General features: G+C 46.1%; 1 long non-coding RNA gene across 1 annotated transcript in view; it reads left to right on the top strand.

Moving 5' to 3' along the window:
* LOC147728388 (uncharacterized) overlaps positions 1 to 21,971 on the top strand; it is a 207,086-nt gene that overhangs the window by 173,589 nt on the left and 11,526 nt on the right. The window contains exon 3 of the long non-coding RNA XR_015309552.1: positions 8,766 to 8,856. This is a non-coding gene — a long non-coding RNA (uncharacterized LOC147728388). The remainder of the gene's footprint in view (positions 1 to 8,765; positions 8,857 to 21,971) is intronic.

Genomic DNA, 21,971 nt, shown 5'->3' with positions numbered 1-21,971 from the left:
GCCACTCAACTACGCAACGCCACTCAACTACGCAACGCCACTCAACTACGCAACGCCACTCAACTACGCAACGCCACTCAACTACGCAACGCCACTCAACTACGCAACGCCACGCAACTACGCAACGCCACGCAACTACGCAACGCCACGCAACTACGCAACGCCACGCAACTACGCAACGCCACGCAACTACGCAACGCCACGCAACTACGCAACGCCACGCAACTACGCAACGCCACTCACACGTGCAACGCCCCTCACACGTGCAACGCCCCTCACACGTGCAACGCCCCTCACACGTGCAACGCCCCTCACACGTGCAACGCCCCTCACACGTGCAACGCCCCTCACACGTGCAACGCCCCTCACACATGCAACGCCACTCACACATGCAACGCCACTCACACATGCAACGCCACTCACACATGCAACGCCACTCACACATGCAACGCCACTCACACATGCAACGCCACTCACACATGCAACGCCACTCACACATGCAACGCCACTCACACATGCAACGCCACTCACACATGCAACGCCACTCACACATGCAACGCCACTCACACATGCAACGCCACTCACACATGCAACGCCACTCACACATGCAACGCCACGCACACATGCAACGCCACGCAACTACGCAACGCCACGCAACTACGCAACGCCACGCAACTACGCAACGCCACGCAACTACGCAACGCCACGCAACTACGCAACGCCACGCAACTACGCAACGCCACGCAACTACGCAACGCCACGCAACTACGCCACGCAACTACGCAACTACGCCACGCAACTACGCAACGCCACTCAACTACGCAACGCCACTCAACTACGCAACGCCACTCAACTACGCAACGCCACGCAACTACGCAACGCCACGCAACTACGCAACGCCACGCAACTACGCAACGCCACGCAACTACGCAACGCCACGCAACTACGCAACGCCACGCAACTACGCAACGCCACTCACACGTGCAACGCCACTCACACGTGCAACGCCCCTCACACGTGCAACGCCCCTCACACGTGCAACGCCCCTCACACGTGCAACGCCCCTCACACGTGCAACGCCCCTCACACGTGCAACGCCCCTCACACGTGCAACGCCCCTCACACGTGCAACGCCCCTCACACGTGCAACGCCCCTCACACGTGCAACGCCCCTCACACGTGCAACGCCCCTCACACGTGCAACGCCCCTCACACGTGCAACGCCCCTCACACGTGCAACGCCCCTCACACGTGCAACGCCCCTCACACGTGCAACGCCCCTCACACGTGCAACGCCCCTCACACGTGCAACGCCCCTCACACGTGCAACGCCACTCACACGTGCAACGCCACTCACACGTGCAACGCCACTCACACGTGCAACGCCACTCACACATGCAACGCCACTCACACATGCAACGCCACTCACACATGCAACGCCACTCACACATGCAACGCCACTCACACATGCAACGCCACTCACACATGCAACGCCACTCACACATGCAACGCCACTCACACATGCAACGCCACTCACACATGCAACGCCACTCACACATGCAACGCCACTCACACATGCAACGCCACTCACACATGCAACGCCACGCACACATGCAACGCCACGCACACATGCAACGCCACGCACACATGCAACGCCACGCAACTACGCAACGCCACGCAACTACGCAACGCCACGCAACTACGCAACGCCACGCAACTACGCAACGCCACGCAACTACGCAACGCCACGCAACTACGCAACGCCACGCAACTACGCAACGCCACGCAACTACGCAACGCCACGCAACTACGCAACGCCACGCAACTACGCAACGCCACGCAACTACGCAACGCCACGCAACTACGCAACGCCACGCAACTACGCAACGCCACGCAACTACGCCACGCCACGCAACTACGCCACGCCACGCAACTACGCCACGCCACGCAACTACGCCACGCCACGCAACTACGCCACGCCACGCAACTACGCCACGCCACGCAACTACGCCACGCCACTCAACTACGCAACGCCACGCAACTACGCCACGCCACTCAACTACGCAACGCCACGCAACTACGCAACGCCACGCAACTACGCAACGCCACGCAACTACGCAACGCCACGCACACGTGCAACGCCCCTCACACGTGCAACGCCCCTCACACGTGCAACGCCCCTCACACGTGCAACGCCCCTCACACGTGCAACGCCCCTCACACGTGCAACGCCCCTCACACGTGCAACGCCCCTCACACGTGCAACGCCCCTCACACGTGCAACGCCCCTCACACGTGCAACGCCCCTCACACGTGCAACGCCCCTCACACGTGCAACGCCACTCACACGTGCAACGCCACTCACACGTGCAACGCCACTCACGTTGCCAATAGGTCTCGCAGTACGACAGTTGGAGCCATTACAATTGCAAATAACAATGCCTTTCACTTTGGTTATCATTTTAAATACATAAAGGGCTTTGTCATTTACAAAACCAATAGCTCCAACTTTCCTACTGCGAGACCTATTGGCAACGCCAGTGCTTGTTCTGTTTGCTATGGTATTTGCGCTGTAGGCTGTTTGTGCTACTTTTAAGTGATCGCTCCTCTATGCACCTGCCACTAATGCATCTTTCTGAACATACTCCCATTGCTGTGTTTAAAAATCACTTTAGAGCTTTATTATATCTGTCATACTCTGGCTCCTTCTTTCTGGTACCTTAAAAGCAACTTGTGAATGTAAAATTGCATACAACTGTGTACATAATTTCCTTGTGTACTGTGAAGCACCTCGCGCAACATCTCCTGTTTATATGCTGTGTACCAAGAGCATTAAAGTTTAGCGCATATGAGCATTTTATGCAGGGGTACTTCATAATTAATTATTTATTTTTATGAAAATAGATTTGTATTTATTTATGATATTATAAGCAATAGCATCGCAACGATAGGATTGCAGTTACAATCCGAGTCCAATTACAATTTAGCAGATTATACATATTATTCTCAGGCTACTAGTCCGCAAGGGGGTATTATTCTCATACCAACGTGATGAAAAGATGGCGCCCCTATTGTGGCCTAAAATCTTTGTCTGTGGTGCTCGTTACTGCTCTTAATAGGTAGTCTTCAGCACAATATTCCGCTCCTTGTGTATCCGCTGACAAACCAAAAGGAGGACCCCCCCTCTCAAAATCCCCGCCCCCCAGGCATGTCGCTCATTCACCGGATTTCCTGCATGGTAATGCTGGGTAGTGTAACAGCGCACCGGGTTGATCTTTCTCAGTGCTGTAGCTCCACACCGGGGTCTCGCTGTTCAGGAGCTCCTTTTGGCAGTCAGGTCACCTGAGCGTCAGTCCGGGTCACCCAGCAACCCACGCCCTCAATCATCCATCCCAGGGCCCTCACCGTCAGGGGGGTACGTCAGTGTCGTCGCTTGGCTGTCCAGTATGTCCACTAATGCCACCCATGCCCTCGCCGTCTCCATAACCTGTTCGCTTCCAGTTCATCGGCAGTTTGTAGTCTAAAGGGTGCTTCATAATTCATGACCATTAAAATAGTGACTTCTATAAGTTAAGGGTGAGCATAGATCGGAATTGTGTTCAATCCTTCACTATGGATTTGTAAAATGCAGCCATGCTTCACTTTGCCAAATCTCAGGAGTGAATGCTTTCTTGAAATCCCCCTTAAGCCCCTCTACCCCACATCCTTTATCACCTCCCAGGTCATACATCACAATTCCCAAAGGGGAAGCTGCCCAACAGGGAAGTGATTCCTTTTCAAACCTGTTGCCACCTACATTGAGGAGTTGGTAACTTTTCGAAGTGGTCACAAACGACTCACAAATACCATTTGGAATCTCAATTGGGAGTGGGTGCTGCTTTTATACTTAATTGTGATTCATAATCGGTCAGTTGACCTTTTTTATGAATCAGAAATAGGTTTAGTACCTAGCAAAAAGCGAATTTGCAGGAACAAACCCTGTGATTTTGTGAATCACACGATTCTCAAATGCAAAATGGCTTTGTACAGCTAACCTTTTGTTCTCAATGTTGCTGTTTTTGGAGGAGAAGGGAAGGATTTTTTATCTTTCCTGTAAGGGAGATCTCAACTCTGGCAAGGATTAATATTTATCTATTTCCATTGGTGTATGGCTATAGTGGCTTAATTAATGGACTTATCGCAATAGGAACCTATCCTGTAACAGCGTTGCACTCCTGCAGAGTATGAGGAAATCATTGTATAATCGCAACACAAAATGAATTGACTTTTTCCATTTAGAGATGTCTCAAATAAAGTTTTAGCTGTTTCACAAGCTTCATATCATCAAAACCTATCATAAATCTATAATGTATACATATATACATAGAGAACTTTGGTTCAGCGTCGACCTTGTTATAGGGATGGCAGATTATTTCGCAGTGCAACAGTAGAAATAAACTCTCTTATGTAAGACAACATAACTGAATAAAGAGAAGAGGGAGTGGTAGGCTAAGAGATAAGCCCGCAACAGGTGTGTTGTGGAGCATCGAGTACTAAGAGCTTTCTTATAAAAAGACAGTAGAGCCAATTGTTGAATAGAGCCTCTGGGGAGCAACAAGCGTTTGTGCCTGTTTTGGCACCAGAGGCACTTAACTTTTGCTTGTTTTCTGTATTGTGGTTTGCTTGGGTATGCATTTTATGGCCGCATGAGCTCAAGGGGTTGTTTTATCACCACGTACCATGGCCCTATGCAAGTAAGGGACCAGTTTGCCTATGCTCCCAAACAGTAATAACGACACAGGGCAACAATGCTTGAGAGGCTGCCTAAAAACTAGTGCATTTAGAATTCACCCTCAGAGTAATCCCGCTTAAAGGACGCCTCAAACTCCCTAATAGGAGTAGGTGGGGTACTCCCGTCACTTGATACAGTGCCTCACCGATGCCAGCAACGACCTAAAACTGTAGGTCAACGGAACATGGAGGGTGTCATATATACAGTATTGTAATACCTCTTCATGGTCATGCTTGAAAGAAATGTTTCTAAATGTTGGTTGATTTTAATATTTTTGAGATATTATGTCAACACCATTTTCAGTATGCAGGTTCTTTATAATATATGTACAGCCACAATTTGAAGCATTCAGGATCATATACACTTCAGAAGACAATTGAAAACATGGCTATTTCCAAGATAAGTAAATCATCCCGCAACGCTTGCATAGAACTTGGAAAGATAATCGCACCTTCTTGTACAATCTACAGTTTACAGCCCACAGATAAGGAACAATTCAACCAGCACACTACTTTATGTAACCAGGTTAGCTAGGAAGTACTGGCTTGTGGTTAGCCGGAGTATTCTATAGTAGTGCCAATTCATACATAACCCTTCTGACACACGTTTTACCTACACTGTAATGCTTAGAAGTCACTTTTGTTTAAGTTGAGTTTGAGAACGAAAACCTCTATTTTGCCTAACCACCAGTAACTCTGTTTGAACCTTAAAGGTGATGGGGAGCAAACACGCATGTCAAAGCGCACCATGTAAAGGGGCAGATCAAATAACCTCCATCGGGGATGTGTAGATTGCTACCGCCCCCATTTACCCCACTCCACTGACCTCACACTGCTGTCCTCCATCACCTCTGCACAAACCTTACAACATTTTAAGGGAAACACTCAACCTAATGGTGCATTTTAAAGCAGAATTTCATGTAGTATTCTAATAGTTCCATGATATTCCTGGGAAGCTTTGCCTGTCTCAAGAACCTGGGGGTTCACCATTCCCACATAAGTGTTTGGGAATAGGGTGGCTAATGAAAATATCTTTCGCACAATTGGTACATGAATTCGCTAAAAAGCTGTAGATGTTGAGGCAGTTTTATGACATGGCGTAGACAATTTTACATGGTCTGCCAATTTTCCACGAGTAGATATATTTTCCTTACATTTTCTACCTTTCTCCATCCATGCCGATTTTCAGTATGTTTTGACTATTGATCACATTGTGCCCACTATCCCCAATCATGCCCTTCGAACTTACCTCTGACACCCGTGGCAGTTTGGACAGTTCTGAGGCTCTGTTTTCTGAAGACCTGGATAACAATTAGTGCAGCAGCAGGCGGGACTTGTTAGGATACACAGCTTCTGCCTTCCAAGAGAAGGTCCCTGCTGGCTCTACTCATGATTGAGCCTTATAGGCAGTCTCAACCACACAGCAGTGAAGGAAGAGGTCTGCAAAAGGTCGTTGTGAGGGTGGGTGCATGAACAGCCCTTTGCACAAATAATGCTGTACTTCTTTTGTTATTATTATTATTTTTTAATAATTTACATACAGAAGAAGGGTGATTGCTCAGACCTCACCTAATGCTGGGTGCATGTAAGAGGCAGTATCAAATAAAAGCCCAACCATTAGACGGTAGCTCGAGGCGACAAAGTATAAAGGAGAATGTAGGTTTCAACTGGTTGAAAAACCTTGGCTGTTAGAAAGTTGAGTGCATTAGAGCTTACCTTACCTACTTCTGAATGGACTGTAGTCTCTGGCTGCAGCTGAATCTTTTAGGATCTCCGTCTTCAGCCACACAGTGTTTCCTAATCTTGGTGCCATGGAAAGTATTTTCATCGCTATGTACTATTTTAATCTTAGACTATAAAACTTTTCTTATCAGTTTGTTTTAAATATCATAAAGAAGTAACGTATGTTCACTTAACCATTTTATCATGACTTTTGGATTTCAACAGCACTTAAGTATTTATACATCAGGTTTTTGGTTAAAAATGTCTTCTCATTTACCTATTTCGACGTGTTTACACATTCTGTTTTGCATCACATGAAATGTTGAGGAAAATATAAAAAATTTATTTAAAAAATGAGTTATACAAATAAAAAAAATGTATTGGCTCCAAGTACAGCAACACTTGAAATTCTGAGTATACAGTACACATTTAAATCTCAATATATTGTCTTCCTTATACATGTATACCCTTTCTATTTAGTTATGTAGCTATAGATGTATTACTCTACTCCTACTGTAGAAAAAAATAACCTTTCACTGTCTTCAGTGCACTACTCAATGTTTCGCCCTATACCACTCAATTTATATTCTACCTCCACTCCGACGCATCTCAAATCTTTCTACTACTATGATCTACAAAATAACCCTTTGTAGACTCTTCCCTCCTCTGCTCACCCCAAACCCCATTTTATTACTATGATTTTCCTGCTCTTCCAAAAACACTTTCTAAATTCTACCCTCCTGCATCCCTCCTTTGACTCATCCTAAACCTCATCTTACAACCGCGGCCTCCCAAATAACACTTTCTAGACTCTTCCCTCTTCTATCCCTGCATTATCCTATTTAATCCAACTCACAGACTTGCATGTCTACTGCTCAAATTAACTCATATTTCTCTATACTAATCCACCACTAATCCTTTTTGGGTTCAGGAGTAGCTTTCTACTCGTCGAAAGGTGCTTCTACGCCCCGTCAGTGGTAGTAAGCGCTATATAAATACAATTAAAGTGAAATTTAGTGACACTCAACTGAGTTCTTCTTGGCCACTTCTAGATGACGTACAAATTAAGGAGATTCACTTTTAGTGTCTGAGTCGAAGGCAATATATTTTTCTTTAAGATGAGATGATTGGCTCACACTATCCATATATTTTTACTCTAATCAGCAGGCAAATCTTCATATCTTGTGATCTTCTTGACTTGGTTTGTGTAGTTTGTACTGTTTACGTGAAACTGTACTGAGAAATATTTGTATTGTTTTTGTACTAGACATTTACAGACACATTGACTGTAAAAAATAGTAAGTCATTCATAAACTTATGTGAACCCATGCCATTGACTGCAACTATTTTACTTTATTGATTTCTTGAACATTTCCTTATGTGATGCAGTCACTGGAGTACTGTGCAGTATCTTTGGCCTTGTTTGAGGGCTTACCCAACAGAAAAAGTAATGACATAGTGCATCGAGCAGTACATACTACTGAGATGGATTGTGATTGTAAAGGCATAACGAAGAAAACAATAGTGTGATACTGAGTCTTTAGTGCTGAGATACTTCATGAAATAAAGTGTTTTATGTTGATGGACAATTCGCAATTCAACTGTAAATTCAAACTTCCTTTTTTGGCTCAGCTGGCAATGGACTAGTTGAGTGTTTGCTGCTCTCTGAATGGCTGAGTTTCCAGACGTAGTAGTGCTGTGTTTCAAGGCCGTGCTTCTAGATAATGAGTATTTTGCCATATTGCTCAAAGAGCTGTGATGAATGCCTTAGTATGTCAAGTGGACACCCTGAAGCTAGAATGCCTAACAATAGTGAGCCAATAAAGGGGTTTGTGTATTTCGGTAATGAGATCATAGGATCAAATACCTAAGATTAGTTTGTTTATTTGCCTTTGCACTGTTTTAAGGAGAGTTAGAGGGTGAAGAAGTTGTGAGCAGATCCATTGGAATTCTTTGGTGAACTGACGATATTTAGTTTCTGGTACGCTAGGCTGTTATTGCAGATTTAGGATACCATATTCTCCTGTGACTTTAACATAAATTGTTTCTCTTGAATTTATTTGGTGATTGTTAACAACCAGGATGCCAATATTGACTACAACTGGTTTCTCATATAGAATAAAGAGAATGTGTAGACAGATCCTTTAGAAGCAAACAATGGCATTGGCACATGGAGCTTGAGTATTTGTTATGTAGCTCTAATTAGGTTTGTAAATAGAATTGCGTTTACATTGCTTGTGTGTTATTCACCAGATTCTATTTTTTTATTTTAGCTTTTCAGACAGCATGCTGAACATGTTGCAGACTACAAACGCTTAAATGGAATAGAATAAACCCAATGCAACTTTATCCTCTGGCTCCGTGGTAAGTGTTTGAAACATTTTCTCTCAAGAAAGGGCAATGGTAAAAACATGTTTATCTTGATCATTTTTAGTCAATTTAATGAATTTGTTATCTAATTGACTATGAAAACTGTCCTGACACAGTACAATCTGCATGCTTCTTTGTTGCAGTCTGAAAATGATGCATAGTATTTTGTTTTTTGTAAAAAAATAAAATACTCCTCTTAATATCTCCAGCAAGATTTCATTAGAAAAATGACTATCCAATATTTAGAAAATGTTTTGCTTAAATAAACCCTCCATTAAATAAATAAAACTCTATTGCCTAGATGCATCAACCTTTTTAGGAAGTGTAAACGGTGCGAATCGCAAAAATCGGCCGTTTGCACTTCCTAAATTGGTTTCTGGGATGCATCAAGCATTTTTGGTAATTCGCTATTTTTTGCGAGTTCCAAAAATGCGATTGCTTTTAAGGAATCGCAAATTTGCGATTCCTTAAATGCAATGCATCATCCTCACAACATTTGCGATTTTACAAATTGCAAATGCAAATTACCACGAAGTTGAACTTCGTGGTAATTTGCAAAAATGTGTAAAAACGCATAAAAATGCATTTTTTAAACGTCTACGTTACACACACACATGTCCTTAGGACATGTGTGTATGTAACTCACATGTAAAAGTGCATTTCATGGGTGCAGGGGGGGGTCCTTTGGACCCCCCTCTCCACCCTTGAAAGGCTTTGTTGCATTCCGATTTCAAATTGCGAATTCGCAATTCCCATTCATTCCTATGGGCATTTCAGCCCATAGGAATGAATGGGAATTGGGAATTCACTATTTGAAACTCGCAATTTTATTGGGATTCGGTAAAAATTGCGATTTTTACCGAATCTCAATAAAATTGCGAAATTATTGATGCATTGCCATTTGCGATTCCTTATTTTTCGCAAATAAGGAATCGCAAATGACAACTTTGATGCATCTAGGGGTACATGAGAGTGATGGAAAAAAAGTAGCTTAATATTTTCCAAGTGAAGTGGAACTCAAGCCATAGATTAAAAAGAAGAAAGGGCAAAATCATTTTTCACTGAAAGTCGTTTGTAACTCTCCTTCAATGCCCAATCCGCTATTTTCTAGTCAGGGCTCACTTTTCCAACAAGAACAAATACATTTTATTTAAATTTTTTATAGTATGCACGTTCTGGGTAGAAAGGTCTTAACCACCTTCCACCTATCTGGAGCTCTGGCCCACCTCGTGCTTTCCTTAAGCATCACCCCTAGGTGAACTTAAAAAAAATTCAATGAGTTTGACTTTTTAAAGTCAACTTTTCATCTATGTCGCCAAACATCCTGTTTAAAAATACATATTGTATACATTCTTTTGACACAGAGGCATAAAGATTTAACAAATCATTAACCTGGAAAAAATTAACGCAATGGTAAGTCATTTGCTGCAAAGTGATTTCAAGACCACAACTTATGATCATTAAAAACGTAGAAATTAATAATTAGTAATCAAATTAATTCAGCTTTCTTTGATATCCCATCCAAAATACCCAACCGCATCCAGCTAAAATGCCAGTGTAAAGATAAACAAGCCTTTACAATGCAACGGTCTCGCCTTTGCAAAAGTTAGAGCTATTGGCATTGTTAATGACAAATTTTTCATTTGTGTGTTGGTTTTGAAAACAGATAAAAAAATGGCATTGTCATTTACAATGCCAATAGCTTAATCTCTCGCGAATGCGAGACCTATTGCATTTGCAATGCAATAGGTCGCATATTTATGCGAGTTTGAGGTATTGGCATTGCAAATAACAATGCGTTTTATTTATGTTTCAAAAACCAAAACATAAATAAAAGGTCTCTGACACTGCTGTCTCTCTCACACTGCTGTCTGTCCCTAGAACACACATATGATGTCTCTCACACTGCTGTCTCTCTCACACACACTGCAGGCACACACACCATCTGATATTGCAGGAGGACCCAAGCAACAACATTTCTCAGCAGGCACATTCCAAGGAGGGCCCCACCAGACATTCCATGGAGGGTCCTAAAACTACATTCCAGGGAGGGCTCTGCAGACCCATTCCAGCAAGGCCACCATCAGACACATTGCAGGGAGGCCCCCAGCAATCACATTCCAGGGAGGGCCTCGACTGGCACATTCGGGTGCTGGGCACCAGCAGGCATATTCCAGGGAGGATCTCAGCAGACATATTCCAGAGAGAGCCCTTTCATGTACATTCCGGGGATACCCATCGCTGACAGACACCACGATGGAGGGCAACTCGTCTGCAGTAACTGCTCTAAATAGATCTCCCCCCCCCCCCCTACACAGACACACACACACACTTACATTTCCCCAGCCGCCCGGGCATGTTCTGCAGAATACACCAGCTGGGGAGGGAGGCCTCTGTGAATGGCGGGCACCGGTCTGGTTGTTTGGTATCCGCGGTGTACCATCACGCCAAAGGAGCCTCGTGCCCACAGAGCGTCGAAAGCCTGGCAGTAATATACGTGGGCAGGTTCGCGACATCCAGGTCTGAGAGGCCACCTGGGGACACAGGTACCCCAGACAGGCCTACGAGCAGGGATTTGCCCAGACTGGTACCAGCATATGCCCTTTTGATGGAGTGGTCTGTGGGCCACTTGTATCCCCAGATGCCGCCTTCAAGCTGGCTCTGCCCTCACACCAGGTCCACCAGGGAAGGAAGCCCTTTGACCCGATGGCTCGGGCGGAAATACCTTGGTAATGGCATAGACAAGCAAGAAACGATGACGTTGAATGTTTCCACCTGTGAGGGAGGGGGTGAGTTATTGGCACCCGGCAGTGTTGTGCTGCTTCTGCGGCTCCTAGAGTTCAAAGCGAGTCATGTGCGAGGGAGGGGATGGGGGAGGTACTCCAGGCCTCCCATGTGCAGGAGTAGACTTCCACGAGGCTGGTTTGGAAATATATATATATATATATAATATATATATATATATATATATATATATATATATATATATATATATATATATATATAATCTCACTCACACACCTCTCCATGAAGATGGCATGTGACACAGAATCACTCTTGCACCAGCTGTATTTAATTGTACCACTATCGTCCGCGTAGCCCCCACATGACGTAATCCTCCTACAGCCTTTGGATGTTTTTGAGATGTTGAAATATAAGTCTTTTGCGCAGCCTTGTAAGACGCGTGGCCAGTGACCAAGTAACGGGATCCATGCTGTCGATCCTTCAGGCCCGGCTGCACCGTGCCCCCTGTGTGAGCTTGGTAACCAGATGCCGCCTGCGGGCGTCGTGTAACCTTGGACTGAACCCGTCCTATATCGCCACACAGAATTGCCTGGCACCTGCTTCAGGTGGTGGGCATAGCCCCTTCTCCCGTTCGCACATCCAACGACTGGCGCACTTCTGGCTGCCCTTTTTGTGCCCACCTGTGTGAACACTGAGTGCCTGGCACAATCCTCGCCCCAGCCGTTTCAATGCCCGGCTCACGACCGAGCATCTCTCTAGACCTCACCCCCACCCACCCTGCGCTCCTCGAACCCATGCATAAGTGAGTGCGCACGGACTCGTGGGAGAAGCCTTGACTCACCCGGTGTCTCCCCCTTCTCCGGCCATCTCTCTACCTGTCCATCTGTGGTCGCCCACTCGGTGCCACACCTCATTCCCTCCATTTGTAGACTCTGGTGAGGCACCTCCTGCGTTCCTGTGTGCGCACTACCGTGCTTGGCACCCCTCCAACAGCTGCTGGCTGCGCTTATGGGCAGCACCCCCACCCCTTCATGTGAACATTCAGAGCCGGGCATCCTCTAGGCCGACGGTCCCAGTGTCCAGCTAGGCACCCCCGCTGCCCACTCCCCGTGGCTCCCCTTGCTGGTGCCTGCTGCTCGTACACGCTGTGCCTGGCACCTCTCGAGCCCCTTCGGCGGACCATTCTCCTTCTGTGTATCGCTGGGCCAGCTTTCCCTGTGCCCCTACTGTTTCATGCACCGCTCTAGCCCCCCTCTCCCAAGCCACCACCACCTAGTGTACCTCTGCGAACACATACTAAGCATGGCACCTCTCGGTTCCCTACGGTACCCCTCTACATGCACGTAGGGTCTTTCCCCTCTGCGTGCACAGTGCCTGGCACCGTATCCTACTCTCCTTTCGCACGCACACAGTGCCTGGCACATCTCCCGCCCTCCGCCCCTCTACATGCACCCCCGCTCCCCTCTATCTACGGGCACACTCTGTGTCTGGCACTTCTCGTGCCTCTATGGTATGCCTCTGCGTGCATAGTACCAGTTACCGTGTTGCCCCTCTCGGTATGCACGGAGGCAATGCCTGGCCCTCTCCGCCTGTGTATAGCTTAACCCCCTCTCTGCATGCCCACAGTGCCTGGCACCCTTATTGCCCTTCTCCCCCTCCTTGGCTTTCCAGGCACCTCGTTCCTGGCACCTCTCTCTAGCCCCTCCCCTGTGCCCAGGGTGCCCCTCCCAGCTGGGCGCAGGGTTCGAGGCCTGTTTACAAGGAGTGCAAACAGTGTGGCCGGCCGCTCGGCTCATTAAGCACTCATTATGGAGGTGGCGGCGCTCGGGCACTTTACGCCTGCCTGCCTCCGTGGGTTCATTTGAAAGGCAAGCTGGCGTGCCTGCTCCTCCGGGGCCTCCTCTCCCACGGCTGCAGCGGGGTGGTGACAGCCCTGTCTCGCAACTTTACCCACTACATTCTGTAGCGCCTCTCAAGGCTCCTTAGTAAAAAACAAAAAAAACACCACCCCTTCCCACCTCATGGGGACGATACCACTTAATTTTTTAAGGCTGTGCCCGATAAAAGAAGGCTCGAGAAACATTACAATTTTGCATGCATATGTGGTGATGGACAGAGTAGCTTTTCAGTTGCTGAATGTTAAATTTTTACTTAAACATATTTATCTCAGGGCTGATGTGTGTTTGTAGGGAAGCCGGTGGGTTGGTTGTACTACAAGCTTGCTGTTTGGAGTGTTAATAATAAGGTTTTTTTTCCTATTTCTTTCATTTTGGTATAATAGAGTATAACATTTTAAAAGTAAAGCGCGGGTGCAGCGATTATACCAAAATGAAAGAAATAGAAAAAACATCTGTTTCTTTCATTTTGGTATAATCGCGGCACACGCGCTTTTATTTTCAAAATGTTACAAGTAAAGCGCGGGTGCCGCGATTATACTAAAATGAAAGAAAGAGATGTTTTTTCTATTTCTTTCATTTTAGTGTAATCGCGGCACCCACGCTTTACTTGTAACATTTTAAAAGTAAACAGCGGGTGCCATGTTTCTCCTTCAGAGCTGTCCCGCTCGAACGGCTTCGTCCTGACTTACTGCTGTGTTAAAAGGTTTATCATCTTTTTTATGGGGCCATCTGTTTCGCCCCATAAAGAAGATAAGAAACCTTTTACCACAGCAGTAAGTCAAGGAAGCCAGTCTGAAAGAGATGGGGCTAAAAGAGAAAGAAGTACGTCACTGGTACCTCTTTTCCAATGGCTGGCCACCGTTTAGCATGAACGTTGACGCCAGCCAATGGAAAAGAGGGGCGGGGCTTAACCTCACTAGTGAAACGTACTCTAAGTCATTAAATCTCGCCAGCTTGACTGCGCATGTCTGCGTAGCCATCGCAGGCCGAGACCTAAAAAGAATACAATTACAAATAGAGACTTCAAGCAAGAGCTTAAACCGTTCGAACAATGTATATAGCTGCACCCAAACAAAGTATGCAATATTTTTGAGAAAGTGTGATTGCCCTTTACTCTATCAGTTTACTTTTTAAAATGATGAAAATATTTTCAAGGCACCAAAAGTATAATTATTACTTGACATTCAATCAATCAATCATGGCATTTATAAAGCGCACTAAATATCCGTGTGGGTCTCAAGGCGCTGGGGGGAAGGGGGAGTGCTGCTTGTGATCGAAGAGCCAGGTCTTCTGAAGGCCAGTAGGTCTTGGGCCTGCCGTAGGTTGGTGGGGAGGGTGTTCCAGGTCTTGGCAGTGAGGTGGGAGAAGGATCTGCTGCCGCCGGGCGTTTTTCGGATGCGGGGGACTGTGGCCAGGGCGAGGCTGGCAGAGCGGAGCAGGCGGGTGGGGGTGTAGAAGTTGAGTCGTCTGTTAAGGTATGCTGGGCCGGTCTTGTGGAGAGCTTTGTGTGCGTTGATGAGGAGTTTGAAGGTTATCCTTTTGTTGACGGGGAGCCAGTGCCGGTCTCCCAGGTTGGGTGTGACGTGGCTGCGGCGGGGGATGTCGAGGATCAGACGTGCCAAGGCGTTCTGGATGCGTTGCAATCCTCTCAGGAGCTTGGCTGACGTTCCTGCGTAGAGGGCGTTTCCGTAGTCCAAAATGCTGGTGATGAGGGCCTGGGTGACTGTTCTTCCCGTCTCGGTGGGGATCCACTTGAAGATCCTGCGGAGCGTTCGGAGGGTGTTGAAGCTGGATGAGGAGACAGCATTGACCTGCTTAGCCATGGAGAGGGTGGAGTCGAGGATAACTCCTAGGTTGCATGCGTGGTCGGTGGGTGTCGGGGCTGTTCCTAGTGTTGTCAGCCACCAGGAGTCGTCCCAGGCTAAAGGGGTGGAGCCGAGGATGAGGACCTCCGTCATGTCCGAGTTCAGCTTCAGTCGGCTGTTCCTCATCCATTCGGCAACGGCCTTCATTCCTTCCTGGAGGTTAGTTTGGCGGTGTCAGGGTCTTTGGTGAGGGAGATGATCAGCTGGGTGTCATCGGCGTAGGAGATGATTTTGAGGTCGTGCTGTCGGGCGACGTGGGCTAGGGGGTGCCATGTAGATGTTAAACCCTATCGGGCTGAGGGAGGAGCCCTGGGGTTCGCCGCATATAATTTCGGTGGCAATGGAGCGGCGGGGGGGCGGACATTAAAGTGCATTAAGAGTTTGAAGGAGGTGGGCCGGTCTATCATCGATTTTTATTGGTTTAAGTCCTTTCTGGAGGTTCATACAGAAGAAGTGAAGTTGAGCAATTTCATGTGAAGGGAATCCACAGTCTATTTTGGAGGGTGGCAGAGTACATCCCTTTCTTGTATAATATTGACATCCTTTAGCTTGTCAAACTAATCCCCACCACGGTGCAGGGGGGTGAAGGGGAGGCTCACGAGGTGAATTGTGCCCGCATTTTAAAGAATGGATATTTCGTTTTTATTATTGTGCTGCTAAAATCTATAGATCTATTTTAAAATTGTTATTTACTGTTTACTTGCTTTTTCACCAAAGTACGCTATCCTTCTTGATCCCGCCCCGGTCTGCCGCGTCCATTGTGGGCGTTTGCGCGGAGGGTGAGGAATCCACCACTTACTGACTCCTCAGCGCTCTAGTTTTCTCAAGCCGACCCCTTTATAATGAGGTCAGGGCCACAACAGCGCAGCAGACGAGCGCAGCGAGCGCGCCGAGTGCGCGCCAAGCACGTCTGCGCCCGTCCGCGACCGAACGCGGCCAGGGGCCAGTGGCCCTGCCACCAACTCTGGGAAGTCGGTAAATATCATAAAGTATACAGCGGACCAACTGTCTCGTCCCCGCCCTGTAATGAACGGGCCCTGTATACATAGTATGTCACCTGTAAACTGGGCGCAGAAGTGCAGGGTGTGCCATTTTAACCCTGCCTTAGCCCTGATGAAAACCAAGAGTGAGGACCAACTAACGGGGTTCTTAGTAAATTGCCGCTCGTTTAAAAAACATAGCTTAGACATCTATGATGTCCTTACTGACCACCAGCCAGATCTGGTGTTTTTAACAGACATGGCTGGATGAAGCGTCGGCTCCTGAGATTTTGGAGGCCCTTCCACCAGCATACAGTCTGCTGAGAATTGATAGAGGGGTCCAAAGAGGGGGGGGGGCATTGCAATGGTATATAATACTAAGTTTGAGTGCTCAATGTAACAAGTAAAAATTAGTCACTGTGAAGCTGGTCTTTTTTCTATCAAAATCTTCCCTGAGTCTACTATCATGGGCTATCTCATATATCTCCCTCCTGGGGGTTCTACACAGTTTGCTGAAAGCCTATTGGAATTAGTGACCCAACCGGCCTTACGCCATAGTAAATTCTTTGTACCAGGCGACCTCAATTTACATTTTGAGGATGCGAAATGTGCAGAGGCCCAATCCATGATCTCCTCTCTGAAACCCCTGATGTTCACTCTTTCGGGTGAGATGCCTACGCATCAGGCGGGTCATCTTCTGGATCCTATATTCTCCAATTGGAATGGGATTAGGGTGTTTCTCCCTATTAGAATCTTGTGGTCTGACCACCATCTCATTCCATTTACAATAGCAGGCAGATCCAGTAGGGAAATACCCAAGAGTCCTATCCTACCCAAACGAAGGAATTGGAAAAAATTTAGTCAGGAGACATTCGAATCTACGCTAATACAGGGAAAGCCCCCCTTAGTAAAACTTTTAAGGAAGCGAGGAAGGAGTATGAGGTATGGATATCCAAGGCTTTAGACAAGGTGGCCCCATGGACTCTAAAAGCTCCGGTACGTAAGACTAGGTCTGCCCCTTGGTATAACGAGGAACTGTGTGCAGCTAAAGCTAGATGTAAAAAATTAGAACGCCTGTGGCGCAAAGACTTTGACCAGGTCTGTAAAGAGTCATACAAGAACAGCCTGAAGGAGTACCATGGGCAGATTAATAAGGCGAAAAGACTATTCTTCAAAGAGAGGATTGAATCTGCCGTAAACTCTTCCAAGGAGCTCTTTTCAATCTATAAGGAGCTCACGACACTTACTAGGATAGACTAAAGACCTCCTCTCCACTGAGATTTGTGAATCTATCGCCGATCACTTTGTTAATAAAGTGGAGCAGATATACGTGTCTTTTCAGCAGGGTCCAGCTGAAAAAGTTTCGGCCAGGGACATCGACTCAGGGCTTACTAAGAATGTATGTCTTAGTGAACTCACGGTGCCCCCGAGGGAGGAATTGATAAAGATAATCATGAGCATCCAGTTAGGATCCCCTACGGATGTTATCCCTCCTAAAATTATTAGGAACCATGTTCACCTCCTAGGGAACCATATAGGTAATCTGGCTTTCCTCTCCTTCCAAGAACGACAGGTGCCTGATGAATGGAAACTTGCACAGGTAGTCCCGATTAAAAAGAAGATTAACCTGAGTATCTCCCACTTGGATAACCTCGGCCCATTTCCCTTCTACCATTCTGTGCCAAAGTGGTGGAAAAATTGGTGAACAACCAGTTGGTTACATTTGTGGAGGATAACCATCTTCTACACTCCTCCCAATCTGGTTTTAGGGCAAAGTATTCGACGAAAACTGCCCTCCTTTTTTCCACAGAATTGCTTCGCCAGAAAGTGGATGAGGGACAGACCGCCGCCCTGATATTGCTGGACTTGAGTGCAGCATTTGATACCGTATCGCACCCTAAACTTCTTGCCCGTCTGAGCGGCATAGGAGTTGCCGGGATGGCGCACAAATGGATGGCTTCCTTCCTGGCGGATAGAAAATTCCAAATACATTGTCCCCCCTTTAGATCCACGCCCGAACTTTGAAACAAGGGGTCCCGCAGGGTTCCATTCTCAGCCCTGTGCTATTCAACCTGTATATGGAACCCTTGGCCAGGATGGTGGAGTCTTATGGGGTGGGTATTGTATCATATGCGGATGATACGCAATTGGTGGTTACTCTATCTCATAACCCGGTTGAGACGGCAGATCATTTTTCTGCTTGTCTTGTGGCACTGGCAGCGTGGATGAAGAGCAATTGCCTCCGCCTGAACGGGAATAAGACCGAACTTCTAGTGATTGGTACCTCTCCTTCAATCTGAACATCAGCTTGGTGACCTGCTGACTTGGGTCCTACACCCTCCCCTTCTGATACTGTGAAGAACTTGGGTGTTCTTTTGGATTCCAACCTCTCATACTCCCAACACATAGGTAAGATAGCGGGGAGGTGCTACGGCATACTGAAGGTCCTGCGTAAAATCCTGGATCTTCTACCTATTACAGTAAGGAAAATCCTAATCCATGCCCTGGTCACGTCCCATCTGGATTATGGGAATGCACTGCTCTGTGGCCTCAGTAAAAAGGGACTGAATCAGTTGCAGTGCGTCTAAAATGCGGCGGCCAGGCTTGTCCTAAAGTTGCCAAGGAAGTCTTCGGGAAAACGTGCATTACAGATCTTGCACTGGCTCCCCATGCGGGAACGCATCCGGTTCAAGGCCATGTGCATTAGTCATCGTATTGCACACGACCTACCTCCATAGGATGTCAACTATCCACCGTCCAAATCGCCTATTGAGATCTATGGGCAGTATGCAGTTTTCGATACCCCGCATTTATAAAGCACGAATGGGTGGTCGTTCCTTCAGGTTTTTGCCCAGCAAACATTGGAACGAACTCCCTACTGAATTGCGGATGGAACCGTCGGAATCCAGGTTCCGGCAGAAATTGAAGACCTACCTGTTTCCTGACGATTAGCATTCATTCAGGGTTCCTACCCTTATTCTCTTTTCCATGGTTTGATTTTTGGGTTGGAGTAAGTGTTGGTATGCATCCTAGCGCGGAGACGCACTGTTTCTAGTGTATTCAGGCGCTTAACCCCTTCACTGCTGGCCTGTTTCCGCCCCTGTGCTGTAAACAAATGAACAGGGGCGGGCCATGACGAACCCCAGCCGTCATCAGCACACGAACACCGTAGTGCATGACGGCTGGGGTTCGTCATCAGCATGCAAGGGGTTAATAAATGTTTTTATTATTATTATTACCTCCAGGTCAACAAATAAGCTAAACCAATGCCCTCGTGCTGTGCAAATCTGAATGGCCCATAACTTCCTAAATCTTTATCTAAACTCTGATATAAAAGAGCTGCTATTACTGGGAAGAAATGTAGACTGTTGGGACAATTCATACTGACCTACTAGAGTACCCCCTATTCCCACAAAAAGTAAGAAAACAGTAGGTGGTTTTTAGGATTACACTCTTTCAGGGAGTGTTGAAATTAATGTAGTTTGCGATTCATGTTATTTTATTCTAGACCTTTTGAGACCCAACATGCATGCTCATGGTTTCAATCTGTGTCTCCTCAGAGTTGGATTACTGTAGTAGTTTATAGCTAAATATATAATATTTCCAAGCTGCAAAGGTTGCAGAACACGGCTGCAAGACTTATGGACCAGCTGAAAAAATAAAACGGCCTCTGCTGCCCTTAGAAACCTCAACTGGCTGCCCTTGGAACAGTGAATCGTGTTTGGATTACTCAGAATGCTTCCCCAAGCTTTTTTTTTTTTTTGTATTTTTACCAAGCTAGACTTTGCTGTCTACATAAATATTTAATCACTATAAACCAGTGTACTCCCTCAGATTGGAGGGCTGGCACTACTAAAAATAAAGCCCTGCATAGTGGGTCGATACCTAAACTGAAAGGTTTGAATCAAAACAACTTAGAAGACCGATTTATTAAAGTTACTTCAGTTTGGCAAAACTTTCAAATATTTACTTTTCTGCTAACTCTCTGCAGGGTATGAGCCACAGTATTGATGGTACAGTCGGGCCGGCTTTAGTACTGGTGGCGCCCTGTGCGACCATGTTTGTTGGCACCCTCATGACCACCTCGCCACGAAATGTTACATAAGACAGAGGCCTACAAGGTGTTGGATTCCCATATCATCCATACAGGGAGGCAGTATAATTTAAGAGTCTGTGATCTGGAAAAGCACAAATTCCGAATTTAAAATGTAACACCATTGTTAGGGGTTTTCTTTAATAATCAGAATTGATTTCTACCCAAATTAACTCTTTTTGCAATATTAGGATTCGAAAAGACTGCAAAAAACATCTAACTTTATTTATTTGTTTGCATAAGTCAATTAAAACCGTTGTATTACAATAAAACGTTAAAAAAGGAAATCGCAATTCATAGCGGTAAAAAAAAATCTGAGAGTGCAATAGGTAAATGCCAGCTTTTGACATGGGGCTACTTATCATGTTTGCAATTGGGCGTTGCCCATTGGCACGTCCAATAAGAGAATGTCACCCTACTAGCTCTTTCAAATCACCAAGACTACTTGGTTTCCATTCTTTTCTCTGGTACTCTTTCTTGTAAAGTGCTTGTGCTTTGCGACTGTGTAGGAGAATGTTCGTTTGCAGGCCTTTGTTTAAAATAATCCAGTATCAGCGTTTGGACAGCTAGAAGGTTAGGTCGGGAGGCTGTGCCGGGGTACATAGCACCCCTGATAGTTTGTAACTGTAATATATTCATTGCAGTTTGCATGCAGCTCTTTGAGGACAGTTAAGAGCTCACTATTCTATGTTAGCATTTTAACTCTTAAACTGCAAGTAACAAAAGGATCTCTCTGACAAAAGTGATAACCCATTGACCTATTTATAGTGTATGCACTTTATGATATAAATGGGACACGTTCTTTGCAGCAGGCAATTTAACCTTCTGTACTATTATGGGTCAAAATTGCTGGGACAAGGAATGTGGCATCTGGTGCTTTTAAAAACAATAAACTGGGCGCCCCCACCCCAAGTCAGCGCAAGGTGCGGTGGAACCGATCGCCCCGCCCTAGAGCCGGCCCTGGGTACAGTTCTTATTTTTCTGTGCATGGACCAGGAGCAAATAAGGGCTTCCAAACTCTGTGCCACAGAAAGCTGTATGAATTGACTTTTCCAAATATATGCACTTTAAAGTGTACAAGTAATGGCAGAACTTCATGTGCAAAGGATATATATGTTTGCCAGACAGAGATGTCATTTCAATATCTAATACACTGTTCTCCTTCTTAAGTCTTCAGATCTTTGCTTACATCATTATTAAGCTTTCTAATGGTAATATGCACCGCAACCTTAAAGCATATGGAAACATACACTAAGTGCTGTTATTTTGAAGTTTTCAAGATGATGTCAAAGATTAAAAGCATGGACTTGTTAAAATACAGATCACTGAATAGAGGTTTCTTTATTTACTGGAAAACATAGAGATTTGTAAGGCTTTTTTTTTGGCTGAGGAGGTGACAAGGGAGGTGACCGGGTACTTTGACTTCATCTTACACAGTAAATAAATGTACGTCAGACTCAACATGCTTGCTGTTTGAAAGTACAGCCAAAAGCTTTATCTCTATAGGCTCATCTCGCTTTTTTAGGTC

Source organism: Lissotriton vulgaris, chromosome 3_1 (genome assembly GCF_964263255.1).
Source record: "Lissotriton vulgaris chromosome 3_1, aLisVul1.2, whole genome shotgun sequence".
In the NCBI taxonomy this organism is placed as follows: domain Eukaryota; kingdom Metazoa; phylum Chordata; class Amphibia; order Caudata; family Salamandridae; genus Lissotriton; species Lissotriton vulgaris.
The sequence above is the reverse complement of the archived record's forward strand: the minus strand, read 5'-3'. Positions and strand labels throughout refer to the sequence as shown.